Source organism: Emydura macquarii, unplaced genomic scaffold (genome assembly GCF_026122565.2).
Source record: "Emydura macquarii macquarii isolate MOO-44397 ecotype Brisbane River unplaced genomic scaffold, CSIRO-AGI_Emac_v2 contig_1477, whole genome shotgun sequence".
NCBI classification, from domain to species: domain Eukaryota; kingdom Metazoa; phylum Chordata; order Testudines; family Chelidae; genus Emydura; species Emydura macquarii.
Window position 1 is genome coordinate 8,733,154 of NW_027131614.1, and position 6,198 is coordinate 8,739,351.

At 42.1% G+C, this 6,198-nt stretch overlaps 1 long non-coding RNA gene across 1 annotated transcript in view; it reads right to left on the bottom strand.

Moving 5' to 3' along the window:
• Positions 1-5,453, bottom strand: part of LOC137156695 (uncharacterized) — an 83,794-nt gene extending 78,341 nt beyond the window's left edge. The window contains exon 1 of the long non-coding RNA XR_010920861.1: positions 5,414-5,453. This is a non-coding gene — a long non-coding RNA (uncharacterized lncRNA). The remainder of the gene's footprint in view (positions 1-5,413) is intronic.
• Between the last annotated feature and the right edge of the window lie 745 nt (positions 5,454-6,198).

Below are 6,198 nucleotides of genomic sequence, written 5' to 3' on the forward strand. Positions count from 1 at the left end.
TACACAACAGCGCTTTTATCGGTGAAACGTGTGTCAGTCAGGCAGGTGTTTTTCACACCCCGGACCAACAAAAGTGCTAGACAAAGCCTCCGACAGGTACGTTTGTTCTCGTAGACCATGAGCTCTTTGATGTAGGGACTGCAGGTGGAATGGTCAAAAGTGAGTGCATGTTTCATTGAAATTCAAGGGAACAAGTTTTCCTAAGTGAGTTAGGTACTGCTGAAAAATCCCACTCTCCCACTGAGATGCTACTTAATGCATCAGGGGGACAGAATTCTCAAAAGCCCTTGTCAATACCATGGCATAGAGGGAATGGCTAGCCAGACAAGGATACAGCCATGATTTTCACAGTTAGGACCACACATACAATTCTGTTATGTTAATGTAATGGAAGCTGTACCCAGCCAGTACACCTTACTAAGGTCTTATTTTGCTGGGAATTATGCCTTGGGCAAGGCCTGCCTGGCAGGGAAAAGAAAAGTTTTAACTTTTCTTATTCTTAAATACTCTAAATCCTGCATATCTGTTTCCTTCCCCTGAGAAATTCAAAGCCACAGGTGAATAGTCAGATCTCCTCCTGATTGCCAGACAAGTGGAACTCTATCAGATAATAGAAACAGTACCATGTGACAAAACACAACAAACGAACACAGCTCAAGTACTAAATATTGAGCAGTGAATTACCACAGTGAACTGTTTATGATCAATCCACAAAGGGGCAGCAAAATTGCATACAAATTCATTGAGGGCAAGATTATGCCATTTTTACTCATGCTCAGAAGTACCCCCACTGACTTAATGGGACTGCTCAGAGTAAAGCCCTACTGGATATACAGGTAGGGCCACATTCTTCTAAATACACTTGCATACTAATAAGTTAAGTTAATAATAACAATAAGTCAAAAAGTTAGTCTGTTTGTGAACATGCCAGGGGCCGAATAAGCAGCTAAATACACAAAAGTATCTCACTGGCTGTGAATCATTTATCCCACTCTAGCTATCTTGTGCTGCAAATGCCATAAAGTCGTTACTAACAGATAAATGCTCTTCATAGGTGTTTACTTGTTGGAAAAAAAAAAAGTCATCATGTGACCAATAAGGAAGACACTCGTGTGTTTCGGGACTTATAGCGACAATGTGCCCAGCACCATCTGCTCTCAGTGTGAGATAAGAATGTTTGCTATGTTGAAGATTCAGGCCTATAAGCCCTGCTTTATAGCTCTCATCTGCTTTCCTTAAAACAAAAAACAAACACACACACACACACACACACACACACACACACACACACACACACACACACACACACACACACACACACACACACACACACACACACACACACACACACACACACACACACACACACACACACACACACACCCCCTGATAACTCTGAAATATTAACTTCCAAGTTGCATTACCCTCCTAATGGCCATCTGCTAAATATAGCTTTGGTTTGACCACATACAAGGTGCTAAAAATGTATGATTTCATGAAGCAATATATTCAGATACAAATGTGTTTTAATACTAAAAAAATGCAAAAATCCTTTTATTCATACGAATAATATGAAACAAATCAGATGGTAAATAGGAAGCTGAAATGATTTTTGTCAGTCAGTTTAGGAGACAGTTCATGACAAGTTTGGGGTATAGTAACAGCTTGACTCATTACCCATGGGAAAAGCTAGGTTGCCATGTCAGGGACCCACATTCTGTAAACCAGCAGATGATGTAGATCAGGGGTTCTCAAACTGGGGGTCATGACCCCCTGAGGGAATTGAGATTATTGTGGGGGGGGGGGATAAGGGGGTCACAAGTGGTCAGCCCACATGTATGCCCATAAAGGTGGCATGGCATGGCATGGCATGGCATGGCGGGGGGGTGGAGGGAGGTCATCACAGCCTGAAATATTTTCAAAGGTAGTCCCCGCAAAAAAAAGTTTGAGAACCCCTGAAATATAGATGGTCTTGTCCTCAGATTCCGAGAACATGCTGTTACGGACCAGGCTGTGGGAGGCCTTGCCTAATGGTTAGGACAGGAAGCTATTCTAATAGTTGGAATAGAGATGGTCAGGCCTAGTGGCCAGAACCCAGTTACCAAATCCTGGGAGTGAGACAGAGTCAAGAGCCAGGAAGCAGGAGCTAAGAGTCAGAAGCTGAATACCAAGTCCAGGGAGCAAGCCAGAAGTCAGAGGTCAGAACCTCTCCTCCTTCCTGCTTGGCATAACCTTTACATAAATAAATAGCAACAGTTAGGTAAACATGACTGTCTCCAAGACATAAAGTGAACCGGATTTCATTTCAGAGAATGGCTGTTAACTTTTTCCATTGCATTAGGCAACCTAATTTCTAAAAGCCAGGATGCTTCACAACAAGGGATACTGTAATTAATTGCCAATTTTCTCATCAGCACCAAGTGAAGGGAAGTTTCTGTTGCATGCTCCCAGAATTTCCCAGTCCTCAGGGCCACTGCCTGCCATACTAAGTAGAGCAGTAGAATATGTAGGAAAGAATAGAGGAAGTTGTATAAAATGCTATCAGCTACTGCATGAACATTTTCATCAAAGACCTGATACCTAGCTATTGTGGAATGCCTCCAGCCAGTCTGCCTTCTGAATGTTCTGTCAAACATCGGAGAATTGTAGTATTTGGCCTCTGCTTAACTGTGGCAGAGAACTGTCCACTGAAACACGAGTGGATTCAAAACTAGTTTATTTGGTTTAATAACAGTAGCAAACTGTTTAGCCATATATTTGAAGCTCCATCCCTCCATTTGTCTCTTTGCACATTGAGAGCAGGCAAATCAAGCACCACAGCTCAAGAACTATGATATTATTCATATTTGGAGGACTGAAAATCTATTTTCATGGACTGGACAAAAGACAGAAATGGCGACTCTGCAGCTGACTCTTGGGACAGTATGTAAGTTATGCATGGCATGCTGGAAGCATTGTAGTCTGGCTTTGCAAAGGAGAATTTCCTAGATAAGGACAGCATTCAGGAAGAGAAGGAAGGAAGAACTGAGTGCAACAGCACTGTGCATGTAGCAGCCCAGGTCCTGTGGAAGAGAAGAGATAAGAGGCTTGGTACTTTTGGTGAATAAGAAGTTAGAATAGTACTTCTGATGAATAAGAAAAAGTTTCCTAAAGCTAAATTAAAACTAGAATAAAGTGAAATTGGGCATTTGTATCCAAAATATATACATATGGGCAACACTAAACACCCCTATCTTCCCTCAGTTCCCTGCTCTTCCAGGATCCTGACCTGTTGAGGCAAATTGCTACAGCTATGAAAACAACAAAACAACGAACAGACACTTTGGCGCTCAACTGAAAGGAAGAAATTTTGTAAATAAAAATTTCTCACTGACTTTTAGCCATCTGAGAAGCCAGTAAAGATCTGTATTTTTTATGAATTATTATTATTTTCAGGAAAGTCCTAAATCCCCAATGATTTACAGGTAATTTAAGATTAATATTCATGTGCATGGCTTATTTCTGAATTTAGTAGTGCTTTTTAATAACTAGAGTAACTATCCAGTTGAAAGCAGAAATACACCAATCTTCTCTGTACTACTTCAGTACTGCGCCTTCACATCAAAGTGATCCGAAAGGCCCAGGAGATAAGAGCAGAACTGAGTGGTACATCTGTACAGACGCACAATCCAAGATAAAGCAGAGCACTCTGCTGTGACAAATGTCTTAGGGCTTGTCTGTACAAAGTTAGTTCACACAAGTTGGGGTGCAAACTTATCTACCACAAGCCTACCATACACTAATTGTCTTTGTGGACCATGCTGCTGAAAGCAACCTTATGATCTACTCTGCTTTCATATGGCAGTGGATCCAAGCATACTAGGAAAGTTTTAGTGCGCAGTAGCAAGGTCAACATGGACAATTGGTGTGGGGCACACTACTGCAAGGTAAATTGACACCCCAGCTTACCACATTCTAACTTTGTATAGATAAGCCCTCATTTAGATGGTAAGCGTCTCAGGGCAAGGGCAGGTTTTGTTTTTTGTTTTGTTTTTTAATTTTTTTGTACAGGGCATAGCACAGTAGGACCTGGCCTATGATTGGCATCCTAGTGCTACTGCAATACAAATAGAGCTGCCAAAGACTCAGAATTTCCAGTATATGGGAAACTCTGGAATTTTGAAATTTGGTTTTGATACAAAATTGTCTCAAAATTTTCCACAAATCAGAGATTCTGAAATGAAAAAATTTTGGAAACACTGATGCATGCGGTTTTCAAAAAGAAAAAATGTTCTCATGACCCAGCAGCTGCTGAGTGAAATTGACATGATTCTTGTCAGTGAATCGGCATTTTCCAATTAAACTCTGTTCTGATCAGCTCAACAAATAAGAGAGAGAGAAGAGGTTTGTTTGCAAGTTTCTGAAAGTTGTTTAATATATTTTCTTCCTGAAAGTTCAGTTTGGGAATTGCTGCTCAAAAACCCTGTATCATATTGAGGGTTCTGATTGGACAGATTCAAGTTGACTCTTCAAGCAGGTATATTTTCCTGTGGGCTACCACCTGGAATTGCAGAATCTAGAATTTCATTTTGTAACAAGTCTAATCGATATGGTTTAAAAAAAATCCCAAGAGTGTGAATGTAAACAAATACAGTGATGATCACCTGAGTGAAACAATAACTCTGAGGGGTGTGAACTGCACTCATGCATCTCAAAAGGGTGATAATTCTGAAACCTAATGATCATATTTAAAATGTAATTGCTGATCAAGTATACAAGAAAAAGTGAAAATCATATGACAATCAATGCAATCTATGACAGCGTATTTTGGTGTCACAACTAGGTAAAACTTGGATTGTAGGCATAGCTTGGAAGAGTACCACCCCCTCACTTTCCTACCCCTCTCAATCCTACCCCTGGAGAGTGGAAAGTGGCCCTAAATTATGAAGATTTCTAAGTCTAGCAACTGCATTCCAAATATGATGAAGTCTTGGAATTGTAGGTGGAGGGAGACTTTCATAAAAGGAATGTCACAGGGTGCATCAATCAAGCTTGTCCAGCACATCTACCTGGTCACTCCAGGGAATAGCTCTTGAGGTCAACACCCCTTCCCATGGTCTCACACCATTTCTCTCTCCGGTCTGCAGCTCCTCTCTCATCCCAGGAATTGCAATGTCCTCTTATTGACTTAACCCTCCGGCTAGGTCACTCAGCATTCCTCCCCCCCTGCTTTCAGGGTACAGGCCTTCAATTCTCTGTCACTCACACAATGAACCAGGCAGTCTTCCCAGTCACTGGCCCATCAGTCTATGCCACGCCCTCAGTGGCTGGTAGGGGAAACCCAGCCTGCCCTCTACTCCAGGGACACTCAACCCAGCAGTTCTGGCCTTTCATCTCCCAGCCCTCATTATTCCTTCCTTGGACTACTTCCTACCACTCCTGGTTCCCCTTGTTGCTCTGGATGTACTCGTTCCAAACCCTCCGTCCTCTTCTTAGGGAGTGACTGACCTTTCCAAGCAGCAGCCCCCTACTGCTCACAGCTCCTGGGCTTTATAAAGGCCCCTCCTGTTCCTGCCCACCTGATCCTGCTTCCAATTAGTTCCCTGCTCCCTGGCTCCTCCTCCAGGTGGAGCCTGTGGAGTTAATTGGCCTGCCTGGCCCTCTTCACCCCTTCCGGTCCTGTGTGAGGTGGAGGACACCCCATCACAAGAAATTATCAGCAAATCCAAATCAAAACTGTCACTGCCACACTAATGAAGTGCATTTGATGTGGGTGAAAAAAATCCAGGCAAGTCCAAACTTATCAGCCACATAATAATTGTTGTAAAATGGCTCTGTTACTGAAGGAAGCTATATTAAAGGGGGCAATAAAAAAAAAAGTAGAAACTTCAGAAGCAGTTGTTTGTTCTTTGGTTTCACTCAGGACTCAGCTCCACCCCTTGCTATGACCACACAATGTCCTTTTCTGGCAATGGAAGTGCTATATACCTGTCTGGGGGAAAAAGGGGGCCCCTTAATCTTTCATGTAATGTTACATTTTATATCCTGCAATTCCAAAAATAAGTTTGAAGAAATTCAAAAGTTGGTTAACACCAAACAGACAGAAGCTATCTTGGTTTTTTTGGTTTTCCTTCACACAGGGACTCAACAGGCCTGACTGTGTCCTCCCACTTCAACCTGCATAAATTATAAGTAACTCCACTGAAATCAGTGAGTTTA